At 34.7% G+C, this 16,941-nt stretch overlaps 1 protein-coding gene and 1 long non-coding RNA gene across 9 annotated transcripts in view; one reads left to right on the top strand and one right to left on the bottom strand.

Annotated features, from left to right (window-relative positions):
• Positions 1–16,941, top strand: part of LOC106664800 (transducin beta-like protein 2) — a 61,784-nt gene that overhangs the window by 6,347 nt on the left and 38,496 nt on the right. The gene's annotated exons all lie outside the window — the stretch shown is intronic.
• LOC112126971 lies at positions 381–16,935 on the bottom strand. The gene is made up of 2 exons (XR_002910328.1): positions 16,487–16,935; positions 381–509 (listed from the first exon to the last, which is right to left on the bottom strand). It is a non-coding gene; the product is annotated as an uncharacterized LOC112126971 (long non-coding RNA).

Below are 16,941 nucleotides of genomic sequence, written 5' to 3'. Positions count from 1 at the left end.
ACCCTACTTATAACCCTGACCTGAAAACCAAACTTTGAAGATGCCGCAACGCGCCGGCTTAGACAGACTTGACTGACATTTGAGTTTAAGAAATTAAAAAACAAAAACAAAAAAACTTGTGCTTCTTGCTTGTCAACAGTTTTATGAGGGTCCGTGAGGTTTCGCTTAGTTTACATACATTATGATTATAACAGAACTAGGCTATTGTTCAGAATAAGATAATTTATATTAAAATTTCCTGTATTTTATGGGTTTGGATAAAAACTAATTTATCAGTGGGTATCGTTGCTGGGATGATCATTTATTTGTGCATTTGTGTTTGGTGATTTCTTGTTGAGGTCAACAAGGTCATAAGCCAGTCTGCTATTTAGTCTTTAAAAAAAAAAACTTTTTTTCGTTCTTTCGCCATCCTCAGTTGATGGCATGTGCCTCACCCTACTTATACCCTAACCTGAAAACCCCATCAGTGAAGATGATGCACGCGCCGGCCAAGAGTGCGATTGGCAGACCTGGAAAAATAAACATGTTAATTTTAGACTGACAAAAAAATTTCTTCTTGTACCAGATAGGATTTTAAAGTTCTAACATAATTATTGATCGAACTATGATGATTACGAAAGGTTTTTAGATCAAAAATTTTGGCCCGTTTTTCAAGTTTTGAGTGAATTTTCGAATAAGTCAAACGAATGTTTTCGATCTGATAAACAGCATAATTTAATGCTCCGCCTCCGTTCTGGAATTCCAAAAGGCCACGTCAGACTTCTTCCTTTAGAAAATCAACGGATGATGAAATTGGTCGAAGAGCAGTTTTCCAGTATCTTCAGTCGACTCATCATCCAATTCTTATTCTCTGAATCAAGATTATCGCAAGTTTTTAGACTTTTTAAAGTTCTTTCCGCTCTCCCGGAAATCATCGTTTAAATTTATTTGGTTTTTATCTGGAAATCAGGTAGATAGTTGCATTCTGTAAGGTTTGTTCCCAAAAATATTATTACTTGTGTTTCAAATAAGCCAAATATATTAAGTACTTTTTATTTTCAAGCTTTTGTTTCATAGAATGAACATACATTATAATGTATGCTGTATATAATTAAACATTTAATGTTATCTAATTGTTTTTTATTTGTTGTAAAAAAAAACCTTATCGTTATCATGTCATCATTAATGTCCGCTTTTTTTTGTTGTCGAAGCGCATTATCAAAATTTAAAATTCTTTTTCGACCGAACGGCTTTCAGTTTTATTTCTTTCACCAGAATAGTTAAACTATTGAAAGAAAATTTTTTGTTTTGTATAGTAATCAGTACGGCAAATTTCGCCGCCTCGCCAACTCAAATTCAGGCAGGCAGTTTGTTGAATTTTATATTTGCAAATTTTATTTATTTACAATACATTTTTTGGATTTGGTGAGGAAGTGGATAAAAAAAAGTAGATTTTCTGTAGTAAAAAATCAATACTTTTCTTGTATTAATAGTACAATTGCTGGGTTGTGTTCTTTTTATTTACATGATTTTACACATGCTTTAACAGTTCTGAAATAGGATCGGCAAATTTGATGGGTCTCCAATTCGCAGCAATTTTGGCCGCTCCACCAATCCAACGTTTCTGTATACGACATTGAAGCCAATATTTGTGGATTATTTTTTTAAATTTGGCCTTTTGATTTTGTTTTAACAATTTTGAACCGGCGAACGCATCACAAACATCCAGCAATTTTGGCCGCCCCACCAACTCAATCACGTTCAACAGTTGAAAAACAAAAAGATTTTGGGCAAAATCTGAAAATTGTTTTGGAGGGAAACATGCTCTTTGCCTATTGAGGTTTCAATTCGTTCAAAGCACGTTTTTCTTGAGTTTATTTAATTTTTCACTCAATTTAACAGGCAAGTTGGCAAAATCCAGCCATTTTTGCTACTCTATCAACTCAAAGTTTCAGTATGGTATTCCACTATTTCTTGTGACACCATGGATTATTTTCTATAAATTTGGCTTAGCTTAGTTTTTTTCTTTTCTTTGGACAATCATTTTAACACTTCTGAACCGGCGAATATGGTGGATCGCCAACGCTCAACAATTTTTGCCGAACAATTCATATTTAACTAAAGTTTCTGTAAACGGCCATACAATTCATTATTTCTAGTTTCTATTAAGTTGGTTTTAGCTTGGTCAAAGTAGATAATTTTATTTTTGAGAAAAACATATTTTTGGCAAAACCTGACACATCGTGTAACAAGCAAAAATACCTTTTTGTCTAATGATGTTGAAATTCTTGCATTGCATTTTATTTTGCTGTTAAATATTTTTTTAACGTACTCTAACACTATTTAACCAACTCGAGCTTTCAGTATGCGACCAACTAATTCTACACCTTGGATTATTTTCGGGAGATTTGGTTAAGCAGAATTTTAACACTTATGAACCGGCGAATATGGTGGGTCGCCAACGGCCAGCAATATTTGTCAATAATCCCAATATTTTTTGCCTTACCATGAATTATTTTCTACTATGTTGCATTTGGCTTGGTCAAAGTAGATATTTTTATTTTTGAGAAACAAACATATTTTGGACAATAACTGACAAATTGTAAAAAATACCCAAATTGCAATTCGTGCGTAGCATTTTTTTCTTTGCAATTTAAATAATTTTTCACTCAATTTAACCGTTATTTATGGTGGGTTGCCAAAGACCGTCAATTTTTACAGCCCCACCAACTCATGGATTTTATAATCGGCCAATTATTTTCTACTAATTCGACTTAAATTACTCTTTTTCATTACATTTTGTGGAGTTTAAGTATTTCACTCAATTTAACACTTCTTAACCGGCAAATATGGTGGGTCGCCCATGCTCAGCAATTTTTACGGCCGAACCAACTTGATGCACACTGATAACCAAATCTCTATAAACGTCAAAATTTCTTGTCCAATATTTTCTGGTATAACATGATCGATCTTGTATCGAGCTTTATTTGGCTATAAATTGTATTTTTATTTACAAAAGACGATTACAGATTTGACACATTTCCTCAAAATCTATTTCAACATGGTCACATCATGAAATACTGTACTTTTTCATTGATAACTTCCTACTTGTCACTGACGTTTTCATTATGCTACCATCTTAAATTATTTTTCTCCAATTTAAATTAATATTTCGCCTATTGCAAATTGCAGTAGGGTAGCGCAGCAAACTTTGCCGCCTCGCCAGCTCGAAGCACACCGTTAATCAAATTTCTGTAACATGGAAATTTATTTATTTATTTTATTATATTTTTTTTACGAGGGTATTTCAACTACGAGGTTATATGAACCCTCGGGGTGCTGATGTTTTCGAAAAAAAAAAGCCCATTTGTAAGGATGTCGGTTCGAATGCAGGACCGCTGGATTCGAACCCGGAACCTTTACCTTACAGTGATGAGCGCCATGTCAACACCTAAACCGTTGCGGCCACCGACGCCCCCGAAAAACTTATTGTTGTCCACATTTTTCTTCCTTAACATCTTTTAAATCTAATAGCTTTTTTTAAAACTATAAATTACATTTTTATTTATAAAAGACGATTATTGACCGATTTCCTCAAAATCTATTTCAACAGGGTCTCATCATGAAATACTGTACTTTTTCATTGCTAACTTTCATTATGCTACCATCTATGATTCTTTTACTTCATTTTACATTAATTTTTCAAGTACTGCAACATGCAGAAGCGGAGCGCAGCAAACTTTGCCGTCCCACCAACCCGACCCTTCCGTTAACCAGATCTTCATTAACTTCTTTCAATTAATTAATCATTATGTAATGTATTGGTTGAAATAAAAAAGTCAGTGTCACGAGCGGGATTCGAACCCACGATCTTCTTAATATATTTGAGAAATGGCAAATAGGAGGGAAAATTCGAAAGTGGGTTGAGATGGGAGGTTGGTCTCCGATTGGATCGAAGTCACGATTGCTCAAGTGGTAGAGCAGCGGCGTATTAGCCGAAGGTCGTGGGTTCGAATCCCGCTCGTGACACTGACTTTTTTATCTCAACCAATACCTTACTTAAAGATTAATTAATTAAAAAGAATTTATTTGGTCAATCGGACCACGAAATCTAATGGATCTTCGACGTCGAAATTTATTTGTACCCACTATTTTTATCATAACATATCGTTCATGTATATTGACTATAAAATGTTTTTTCTATGAATTTCGTGTGAAGATTTGACAGATTTCCTTAACATTTATTACACATACGTTCAAACCATGAAATACTGTACTTTTCGTTGAAAACGTCCTCGTTGAATCTCTTTTTTTTTCATTGTGACTTCATTTTTTTTTTTAAATTTTCATTCATGTTGCACCGACTGCACTCGATGCTCACCGTTGACCAAGGTTTTGTGAACATTGAAGTTTATGTTTTCTAAGGTTTTTTTTGGCATAATAGCTTTTTATGTTGGTCTATTAATTATATTTTTATTAACCATGGTCGCCAGCAGACTGATTTCATTTTTAAATCTTTACTCCAACATGTACAACCTTGGAAATACTGTAGTTTCTCATCTGTGAATATTTTTTCCTCTGATTTTACACCTAATGTAACTACTCTCCACCAAATGAGCCGATTTCCCTTCACTCGTTATAATCCCTCTTCAGAATGCTCATCTTTCACCCATTCTCCGTTAAAGTTATAAGTCGGCCATCGTCCTCCTGCCCGGGCTTTCTTCTCCTTCCAGAGTGAAAATTTCCCTCCGGTAAACTTGGCAAACCTGCAGTCGTATTTCGTGCTTGATTTGCATTTTCCCCATTCCGAAAATAAAACAGCGTTAAGCAGCGAAAATAGACCGGTGTTTTGTGCAATCTTGCCAACAGGAAGGATGAATTGAAACTGATCAACAACATCAACCCCAAAATGTTTACAAATAAATCTAATTAATAACAATCGGTTAAATCGGTCGGGAGCGTCTAATAATGTTATTTTCTCACCCAATTCTCCTTTCTGTTAAAATAAGGTAATGGTCGGATTTTTTATGAACAAAATCAGAAGTTTCGGCTGATATTAATTTAATTGTAATCGATTTTTTTATTAAAACAATGATTTGCAATTCTTTTTGTACTAAATCACACGGTTCTAGGATACTTATTGTTTTAATTAAGCCTTTTTTTCTTATCAGATTTAATTAAAGATTAATAACAATAAAACCAAGAATGGAAGGTCAATTTTTTCACTTAAAAAAAAAAATCTTCAAAGTGTTAGAAAAATGGGCGATTCAATAGTGAGTTTATTTTGTAATGCTTGGTGAACATTTTCAGATTTTTTTTTACGAATAGAAATAAAGGAAATACATAGTTACAAAAAAATTAACTGTCCGATTGATGAGGCTGAATTTTTGAAATTCTGTCGCACTTTATAAATTTAATAAAAATGTTTATAACAATAAAACCAAAGAATGGAAGGTCAATTTTTTCACTATTAAAAATTTAATTTTCAAATTTTTTTATCTTCAAAGTGTTCGAAAAATGGGCCATTGTCAATTAATTTTGCAATGTTTGGTGAACATTTACAGATATATTTGGATAAATGTAAATAAAGGAAAGATATAATTCTTGTTTGAAAAAGATGTTTAAATATAGTTTTGTTCGATTAATGAGGCTTAATTTTTGAAATTCTCATGGTATTCCTCACCTTCAGAAAAACACCCAATCTAATGTCATTAGCGTTCCTTTTTTTAGATAAAAAACAAAAACAGAACAACCAGAATAGGTGAAAGTTTTAATAGATCGGAAAACCCGGTTTATTCTCATACTTTTTAATAGACTTTAGAAAAGCCAAACATTTATTTAATTTTATTTATTTAAATATTTGTACTTTTCGCCAAGTCTCCATTGGGAATTTTCTCATCGTTCCTTGCTTTTTTGAAACACTTTACAATTTACGGTTTTGACGTCGTTGTCCTGTGATGAAAGGGGCTAAAATTGCCAGTCAGAAAAAACACAGCAGGCCATTTACAAAACAATGGGCCGGTGGATATTGTTTTCCCCCTTTAACTTTTTCAAATTTTGACCTCTTTCATATTCAGATGCCGGTCATCAGCGTCTTTCAAGAAATGCAAATAGCCCTGGGTGTGCGTACTGCATGGAAATTTTGTTAAAGACCAGCGTGTCATTTAAAAGACACTAAAGACACTGGGGAAGTCAGTGGAACTTCCTAAAAAATTATCTTACTTTCAAAGCATAAAATTGACATAAAAGTTATCAAATCATTTTAAAAGTAGCGTAGTTTGAAATAAAAAATTAAAAGGAATATTAAATTTTTTTCTACCTGGTCCGCTTGTTCTCGCTGCTTTGCGAAATGTTGAAACCCCTCGGACCATGCAACCAAATCATTATAAAAGTAGCGTAGTTTGAAATAAAAAATTAAAAGGAATATTAAATTTTTTTCTACCTGGTCCGCTTGTTCTCTCTGTTTTGCGAAATGTTGAAACCCCTCGGACCATGCAACCAGCGAAAATAGGCAAGGATGGGCAAGGTCGATCGAAATGCTGATACATTAAATATTTTACACGTTCGTTTCTTTTTCGAGGTCTTTTGTCCCAGAGCCATATTGTTGTAAGGTAAAATCAATTAGGGAAAATCTCTTTTATGCTATTTTCCTCAAAAGTTTGTTTCCTTCTATTATTGATTTATGCGGCGGTTTTAGCGACATAGTTTCGGCCTGAATCCAGAGAGGTATTAAAATGATCGCATGCAGCCTTCTTTTATGATGATTTTGCATTTCTTTTCAAACCCAGGTCTCGCAAATATGACGAATCGTTGGATCGTTACTCGTGTTCTCGTCAATGCGTCTATTTTCGATGGCTGTCCTTGTTCCGAGTCTGTTCTGCCCTTCATCAACGGCTATGTTTGTTTTTATTTTTATGAAAGCTTAAAACGAAAAAGAATTTAATAATAGACCGGGCAAAGTGAAGAGTAAGCCTTGAACCGCAAAAATCGTTCGAAAAGCAATCTCGTTTGAATAGAGTGCACGGAGTGAAACTGGAACGGAAACAAAGCTAACAAAGCGGTGCTAGGCGGATCCAAACAAACGTCCTCCCAAGACATCTTTATTCTTTACAACACGGATTTGTCTATTCTAGGTTAATATCACATAACGTGAACAAAACACAAAAAAAAAAAAACCTTGAACCCGTAAAAGCGACAATACAAAATACAAATTTAATTAAATAGCACAAATCAATATTATACGCAATTTTTCATCAGTGGAACAGAGTTAGGGCGAGACTAAGCAGACCATTGTTTATCATAAATAAATAAATACACACATAAATAGATAAACAGAATTTTGGATTCAAATATGTAACCTAACATAACCCATCCCTAACCTTAACCCTACCTACCTAACCTAACCAATCCTAACCTATTTCAACCTCTTATTCCATAGAATCGCGAAAATAGTCACGCAAAAGACAATTATTTTTCAGCCCACAAACATGTTATTTACCTAAACGTCCTTAACCTATCCTAAGGATAGGGATAGGGATAAAAGAGGCGGCCACAAGGCCTATTGCACCTCGACTTGAATAGATCTATTGTACTGCCCTGTTATTTATAACTCTCTGGCCAGATTCAGGCTATTAACCAGCCTCCACAGCTTTGCCAGCGGTTCCTTGGTGTAGGATCTTGCTTGTGGTTTTTCTTGTCCTAGTTGCAAGAACCTGCACCTACATAGACCTTCACAGAAGTATAAAATGTGTTCTGCGGGCTCCTCCTTTTCCTGGCAGTATCTGCACAGTGTTTCTTCTGTCTGTACTCATATCCGGTGCATTTGCTTTCTTAAGTGGCAGTGCCCTGTCAGGAGTCCAACCAGATTCCTGGTTCGGTTGCAGTTGCCTTCCAGTAATTCCTTTGTAAGTTTTGCGGATGGTCCTTATTCGCGTGCCTCATACCTGTGGTATTGTTCCACCAGGTTTTGTACTCATTAAGGATCCATTTGAAGATGTATCCTCTTTTGTGGCAGGCTGCTAGACCGCAGTAGGGTTCTGGACCAACATGTCAACCTTTTCGTTGCCTCAATGCCCCGAATGTCCAGGGACCCATGCCAGGGTCAGGTCATTAGCGTCGCTGATTTCCGTCAGGGCCTGCATGCAGTTCCAAACACTCTTTGCCTTCGCTTCGCATGAAGCTAAGGCACTGAGAGCTGCCTGGCTGTCAGAGGAAATAGCTTCGGAAAATCGTCCGGGAATATATTCCTAGCCTTTTTGTTTTCTGACACATTGTTCAATCGCTATGATTTCAGACTGGTAAACTAGCATACTTGCCTAGGTTTACCGTCAGTTCGGTCTTGGAGTTCATCCCAAAGACCCCAGCTCCCGTACTCTTATCGGTTTTGGAGCCGTCAGTATACCAGTAGGACTTTGCCTTCCTTTGGCCCATTCTTCCTGTTCTGGTAACAGTACTTTGTATTTCTTGGGTAAAGTTGTACTTCGGGGTAGTGGCATCAATTGGCATACCTAGAATGGCATCTTCCTGTATCCCCTCCCTCGGTTTCCATTGTTTATTGGCCTATCCTAGCAGATGGTTGTCCATTTATGAGCCTGTGGGCTGCCGCTCTGGCTTCTTGGATTAAAATGTGAAGTGGTGGGAGGTTTAACAAAACCTCCAGGGCCACAATTGGCGTTGTGCTCATGGCACTAGTGACCCTCCCCCTTAACCTAACCTAAACTAACCCACCCATTTCAGAAACGCGAAAATGGTTGCGCAAAAAAGTATATCTAGCCCAAAAAAAATATCCTTGTTAAAAAATAAATTAGACAAAGTGAGCATAGACGGACTCAAACTTTTTCCCAATTCAAAAGTTTACAAACTTTCGAGTGCTGAAATATCCATCAGCTAAAAACCATTTGAACCTACAAATACAGCTATAAAAGGACGGTGAATAAATAAAATAAAAAAAGTTAAAAGCGAGAATAGACGGACCCACTCAATCTCAAAACGATCTCTTTAGTATTTTATTGGGTTGTCCGGAAAATAATGCAGGATTTTGGTATTAAACAAAAAAAAAGAAACTAGTTACTTTAAAGCAATGTTCTTTAATCAAAATAATTTCCCATACTCTCAATACATTTCTCCCAACGTGTTGGTAACTTATTAATTCCGTCTGAGTAGAATTCAGAATTTTTAGAATTGATAAAGTCAATAAATGCATTTTCCAGTTCCGTTTGATTTTTGAATATTATGTGTTGTAAGTAGTGGTCCAGGTGTCTAAAAAAATGGTAGTCAGTAGGCGAGAGGTCCGGAGAGTAGGGTGGGTGAGGCAAAGTTTCATAGCCAAGCTCCAATAATTTTTGTGACGTTACACGTGACACATGTGGTCGAGCGTTGTCATGCAACAAAATGGGCCCTTTCCGATTGACCAAAGAGGGCTTCATTACTGCCAATTTCTGATGCATGGTATTAATTTGGTTACAGTATGATTCAGCATTGATGGTTTCGCCAGGATTTAAGAAGCTGTAGTGTATTAAACCAAATGAAGCCCACCATACCGTAACCATTACCTTTTTTTGATGAGTTGGGGGCTTTGGAAAATGTATTGGAGCTTCTCCTTTGTCGAGCCACTGTCCAGAACGTCTAGTGTTATCGTAGAGAATCCACTTTTCGTCACATGTAACAATTCTGGCCAGAAATGGGTCATTTTTGTTTCGACAAAGAAGTGATGCACAAACATCAAAGCGCTGATTTTTTTGGCGATCGTTTAATGAGTGTGGAACCCAATTTTCGAGTTTTTTCACTTTTCCAATCGCCTTGAGGTGGTCAGCGACGGTCGTTTTACTGACTTTGAGTTGCTCTGCAAGTTCTCGAACAGTTGTTTTGGGGTTTTCTTCCACCACTGATCGCAGAACATCATCATTAAGAGAGGAAGGCCTTCCACGACCTTCTTCATCTTCAAGGCTGAAATCTCCCTCCCGAAATTTTTTAAACCACCTTTGCACAGTGCACTCATTAACACAACCCTCGCCCCAGACTTGGTTAATGTTTCTAGCCGTTTGGGCTCCGCTTCGGCCGAGTTTAAACTCGTAAAAGAAAATCGTACGAAATTCTCGCTTTGACATTATAAGGATGACTGAATTATTTCCAAGTAGCGGAATGCTACAGAGGTAAACAAACAATATCATTTGGAAGAGGATTAATAAGTGTTGACATTCATACAAATGAGTAATCCTGTAAACGTAAACAGAATATTTTATATAGATTTTTTTTAATGAAAACTTAAAATCCTGCATTATTTTCCGGACAACCCAATATTAAGGTTAACAAATGTCAAAGCGAGTATAGACGGACCAAGCTTCTTGCCTCCTTCTTTCATTGCAATCAAAATTATTCGTCCCTAATTATTTGTAAACGTTGTTAATTTTCGATTATTACGTTGAACCGGTCATTTACTGGGTCCGTTACAATCGCGGGATTAGATGTCACTCAGGCGCGTTTTGGTTTTGCGCCGTATTCAGTGAGGAACAACGGAAAAAAGGAGCACGAGTTTCTCACTAAAGATGGCGCAAAGTCGAAACGCGTTTGAACATCAAAACACGTGAGTGTAAACGGACCCAGTAAGTGACAAGTCATAACAAAAGTCGAAAGTTTACAAACTTTCAAGGGCTGAACTATCCACCAGCCAAAAACCATTTGAACCCATAATAATCCCCAAAAAGGCAAAAATAAATAAAATGTAAAAACTCAAAGCGAGAATACACGGACCCAAATTTTCATTTACAAACATATCTCTTCATTATTTCACACTTAAAAAAAAATAATTGTTACGTTTTTAATTTTAAATATAAAATTTGGTGGGATTTAATCTTGTAAAATTTACAAACTTTCAAGTTTGCTGTAATTGATAAACATTGAATAAGTACAAAATAAATAAAGACTTCGCGAAGTACTATAAAGTAACAACGTCAAAGCGAAAATAGGCAGACCCAATTTTCAATTTGTGACTTTTATTACAGTAAGAAATATTTGTGTTATTATTTGGTGTGTTTAACCATGTAAAATTTACAATCTTTAAACATTTTACCCATAAATCTTTTCCCATTCCAGTTGTAAACATCAATATTGATTCAGAAGTTCAGAGTGAAATAAATTTATGAACGGCTAGAAAGCGAAAAGTCAAAGCGAGAAGAGGCGGACCGGTGTAAATTTAGGGGCAAAGTTGCTGGATTTGAGGTTTTTGACAAATAAAATTTTTTCTTGACTGTTTAAAATCCTTTCTTAACCTGTTGAATTTGGATATTGGCAGGTTTTTTCACCCAAAGACAAAATAAATAAAATTACGTTTGTTAATTAAAATTTGTGTCATACCGTCGCGGGAAAAACGTTGTATAAAAAATGTCTTACGTAATGAATTTTAAATGGCGATTTTATTAGTGTGAATCATCTGGTGAAGACGTGTTGGTAAACACGTCCCACTGGAGAAGCCCGTGGAAATCCAGTTTGGACTTGATAAATCTTACAAATGCAAAACGAATAAAGACGCTTTTAATTCCTTTCAAGGTGTTATCTGCATAATCCTTGCACTTATGATCTGAGTTTTTTGTGTGTGTTTTTTCGGCCAATCCTTAATTATCCTCGGCTCAAGGACGAAATAAGGAAAGACTGTTGATCTTTTTTTTCTTAATTTTTGTGAATATATTCTCCAAGTCATCATAGGAATCTTAGGTTGCATACTTTTTAAAACATTTCCTTATTTTTTCCATAGTTAAAGGACGATGTGTCGTATCTGAAATAAATCGTTTACTTAGGCCATAAAAAATTGAACTTTACTAAAAAGAATCTAGTACAAATAAACTTTCATGTATCGATAAACTACGGTTCAAATGAGACCTAAAGTTCAAAGAGCTATAATTAAATAAAATTAGTGTTATTTTCAACCTGCCTTTTCCTTAAATTTTCTCAAGTAAACTTATAGATTCCTCCCCCATTTTTGACAGAAAATGTCAAAAAAGCCAAATAAATCATCATTTTTAAAAACAATCCTTGGTGATAAAATCGCGCCCTTGGGAGAAACCCCTGGAAAAAAGCCAGTTCCGACGTTCGACGTCCAACCAAAATAGAAGATTTTTGAAGGCTTTCTCAAAAGCAATTGACATTCGTTTTAAATTTGTCGACATATTTTTCTCGGTTGATACGAAACAGTTCATAGTCGTCGAAAAACCCGGGGATTACGATGAAATAAAGTGTTTAACCATGGGTCCGTCTGTCATCGCCGTATCTGTGTCTGCTTCACCGTGCACATTTACCAATCTACAGTCCTGTAAATGTAAAATCATCAAATCGGAAAATCTTCTTCTTACTTTCTCCACCTTGAAATGAGAAAGTTTAAGACAAGGTTTAACATTGTTCAATAAGCTTCATTAGCAGTTGTTCATTGTTGAGGCTTGAGAATTTTTTTTTATGTTTTGACATATTTATCGATATGAAAAAAGAATAAATTTAATTTAGATATTTTGTCGTATACAATGCTGAATATTGTAAAGCGATCATTTGGTTCGTTTCCAAATATTTTGATCTGCTCGATTTCGCTGTTTTGTTGTGTCAGATGCGTTCGCCTTCCCGCTATCTGTAGTGTTTATCAGGGATATAAGCAGGGAGTGGCGACAGACTCGCCGCTTGGGATAGTATAACGAAACGCTTTCACTACCCAGCAGGCTCCGGTACGAAATCTGAAAAAATTGATCAATTCAAATTTTGTCAGTTGAATTTTTTTGAGGAGGTAATAAGGTTTTTTTATGAATTTTTATTACTCGAATAGTTCTTTTTTTATATCTAGGATTTTATGACTTGTCTCGCTGTGATTTACCGGCGGCCGATGCCGTTCATCCGACCCTGCGACATTATGCGGCCGGATCCGAGTCGATTTTCTTCCGTTATTCTGCAACGGTTCTTCTGCTTAGCCTGTGCCGGCTGACCCGTTGTCGACACGGTCTAATCCTGGATAATAAGACTTTTTCGGAGGGAATTTATGCCCCATTTCCCAGGGCGCTGTTGTTCGAAGCCGTCCATTATCAAAACATAACCGGGAAAATTACAGGTCCATTAACCGTCCTTTTGAAAAAAAATATTTGCTTTCAAGGAGATTAAAAACTAGGCAAAAGAGTGGAAGCCGGGATAGAGAACGATAAGAAATCTGACCCATAAACATATCATTAAGATAAGAAATATAATGTTCTTATCGCTCCAACGCAAATTATGAAAGCTATTGAACATAATTCGAAGTAAATGGCAATCGAATAGAAGGGGAAATTAGCAATAAAACGGAAAAGTACCGTGAAAGTCTCGGCTTCAGGTTCTTTAAATAGGCAGGCTTAATTAGATAAGGAAATCCCAATCTTTCAACTTTCGTTATCTTTCCCTTCAAAACTTCAGACCTTTTATTTTTCCTTTGATAATCCTACTAAGTCAAAACTTCGTCTTGTTTGCTGATATAATTTCTCATTTCGCGGAACGAGTTGGCAAGGGGAAATTTTGTTTCAAAGCCAGCCAACTTTCTAAATTTTTTGTTTAATTTTTAAAGGAACAGCAGACTAATCGATCATTTACCCCCTGGTAAATTTTTCTAACATTTGGTAATTAATTACTAAGTAAACATAATTATTATTTAATAGGTCAGTAATTTCTTGTTTTGCAGGATATACTTCAATACCACTAAACTTTCTATAGATTTTAATTTATTTAAAAGTTATATTTAATTATTATTAATTATTTTATATAAACTAGTGTAATCGTTTATTTTCACTTGGTTTTTCCAAAATATAAGTTTATATTTAAATATTTGGCAATTATTTGGAAATAATAATACATTTGGAACTTTGCATGTTGCAAATAAGTACCTATAGGCTAAAAAGTTTTTCATTAAATGCTTACTTTTCAAGTTCAAACTGTCTTATTTTTAGGATCTCTAGTTTAGATTGGATTTTTTTTTTAATTTGAAAGAATGATCTGGCAAAGAGAAATTGAAAAACTAACTTTCTGAACTAATCATTTATTTCTAAAATATTATTTATTTTTTATATATTGGGTAATCACTTGGAGCAGAGTAATGCTGTTGGAATGTAGAAAAGAAATGCTTTTTCCTAGATAAGCTCGCGCTAAGTACTAACAACCATAAGCATTAAGAATTTTTAATTTTTTGTAGATAACTCAAGTGATCGGATATTTCATGTCATTTTTCTTTAAGATTGTTTTGGCCAAATTTTTGTTATTATTTCGAACGAAGTAACGTTTTTGTAATTATAAATGGAATGGTTTTTATTAGATAAGTACGCCGTAAGTCCATACAACCATTAGTATTTTAGAATTTTTAATTTTTTAAAGAAAACTCAAGTGATCGGATAATTTCACTTGGTTTTCTTTAACATTGCTTTTGCCAAATTTTAGTAATGATTTCGAACAAAGTAACGTTTTTTGGAAAATATAAAAGCAATGGTTTTTATTAGATAAGCACTTACAAACCTTAGAATTTTTAAATTTTTGAAGAATACTGGAGTAATCGGATATTGTAACGTCGCTTTTTCTAAAGAATTTTTTTGTGCTAATTTTTAGTAATCATTTCGAACCAAGTAATGTTTTTAGAAAGGTATAAAAAAAGCTTTTTATTAGATAAGTACATACTAAACTCTTATCGGCATTTTAGAATACTGGAGTAATCGTTTATTTCCACGTCGATTTTTCGAAACATTTTTTTAACCAATATTTAGTAATCGTTTCAAATTTAGAAAGATAGAAAAATCGTTATTAGATAAGTACGCACTGAGTACTTAGAACCATCAACATTCAAGAATTTTTAATTTTTAGAAAAATATTGAAGGGATCTGTTATTTTCACGGCATTTTGTGTAAAGATTTTTCTGCTTTTGTTTAGTAATAATTTCCAACTAGGAAGAAGAATAGAAATGCTTTTTTATTAGATAAAGTACGCACTAAACAACCGTCAGCATTCTACAATTTTTAATTTTTAGAGAAAATACTGTAGTCGTAGGTCATTTTAAAGTCGTTTTTCTAAAGGATTTTATGCCAAGTTTTAGTAATCATTTCTAACCAAGCAACGTTATAAGAAAGAGAATAAAGAATTTTTTTTTATTAGATGAGTAAGCACTACACAACCATCAGCATTCTAGATTATTTAATTTTTAGAAAAATACTGGAGTTATCGGTTATTTTAAAGTCGTTTTTTCTAAACAATTTTATGCCAAGTTTTAGTAATCAGTTCTATCCAAGCAACATGGTAGGAAAAATAAAAAGAATTCTTTTTATTAGATGAGTAAGCACTACACAATCATCAGTACTCTAGAATATTTAATTTTTAGAAAAATATTGGAGTCATCGGTTATTTTAAAGTCGTTTTTTTCTAAAGAATTTTATGCCAAGTTTTAGTAATCATTTCTAAACAAGCAACGTTGTAAGAAAGATAAAAAAGAAATTTTTTTACTAGATGAGTACGCATTAAACAACCATCAGCATTCCAAAATTTTTAATTTTTAGAAAAATAATGAATTGTCGACCATTTTAAAGTCGTTTTTTTAAAGAATTTTTAACCAAGCATCGTTGTAAGAAAGATAAAAAAGAAATGTTTTTTTATTAGCTGAGTTTGCACTAAACAACCATCAGCATTCTAGAATGTTTAATTTTTACAAAAGTACCGGAGTCGTCGGTCATTTTAGTCTTTTTTCTAAAAAATTTTTTGCCAAGTTTTAGTAATCATGTCTAACCAAGCAACGTTGTAAGAAAGTTAAAAAAAAATTTTTATTTGATAAGTACGCACTAAATAACCATCAGCATTCTAGAAATATGTTTTTGAAGAATAATCGGGGGGGGGGGGCAAAACAAATTGATTGTTTGCAAGTTGTTTTGCTTTATGATTTTTTTGCCTATTTTTAGTAATCTTTTGGAACGAAGTAAAGTTGTAAGATAGAAAAATACACTTTTTTTTGGACAAGTATTTTAAAAGTAAAAAAAACAAAATACTTTGCCTGGTTAATCTGGCAAAGGGAAATTTCGTATAGTACTAGAAGCATAGGATTTTTAAAAGAAAACTTATTAGTTATTTTCACGTCGTTTAACTTTTTTTTTATCGGTATTTGGTAATCATCTCCGACAATTTAAAAAACAATTGGTGCTATGTTGTAATAAAGAACCGATGGGCAGAAAAGAAATTCTTTTTATTAGATAAGTATTCTTATTTGGAATACTGCCACTTGCTGAAATGTGTATCAATGTCGTTTATTTTTGTTTCCTTTTATCCATTCTTGAAACATTAATGTAGTAAATGTTTTGATTGTTGCCCAGCTGAATGTGGGATCTTACATTTGTATAGAATGTCTGTAATTTTGGGTGTTTTGTTATTGTTCCTAAGGTTTTGGGGTCGTAGTAAGATATTTGATTGTTTTGTCCAATTTGTATACAGGGAAGAAAGAATGGAAATGTGAGAAGATAGTTTTTTTATGAATGAAGAGACAGACCTTGAAGGACTTGGGTCGAGATGGAAGTGCGGCGCGTCCGGAACTGCGGGAACGTTTGTTTTGAGCAGATTATTGTAAGAGAGAGAGAATAAAAAGAGACGAGTTTTATTTTTATATCGAGAAGCTATTAATATTGGAGAGGTTTTCCCTGAGCTGTGGTGTACGGGGGAAACGGGCCCCACCACGGTACCCCTTCTCCCCAGAGCCCCTTCTTCGATCCGAGCTGACAAGTAGAAACCACGTGGTCGACGGTCATTAGTCACAACTACGCTTTACGGACAGCGTGACCTACCTTTTTCTTTATCTCGGTATTTCCCTGAATCAGAATCGGTGAGTCAGCCGACCTCCCTCCCACCACACAGGGCGATTGCAACTCTTAAGCGGACCCCCGTCCATGGTGCCCCCATTGCGCCCAGGGTTTTCAAACTAACTGACACGACGCGGGATGTGTTTAG

The sequence above is a fragment of the Cimex lectularius genome, unplaced genomic scaffold (assembly GCF_000648675.2).
Source record: "Cimex lectularius strain Harlan isolate CLEC.00 unplaced genomic scaffold, Clec_2.1 scaffold52, whole genome shotgun sequence".
Lineage (NCBI taxonomy): Eukaryota > Metazoa > Arthropoda > Insecta > Hemiptera > Cimicidae > Cimex > Cimex lectularius.
Note: the sequence above shows the minus strand (reverse complement) of the source record. Positions and strands in the feature narration are given on the sequence as shown.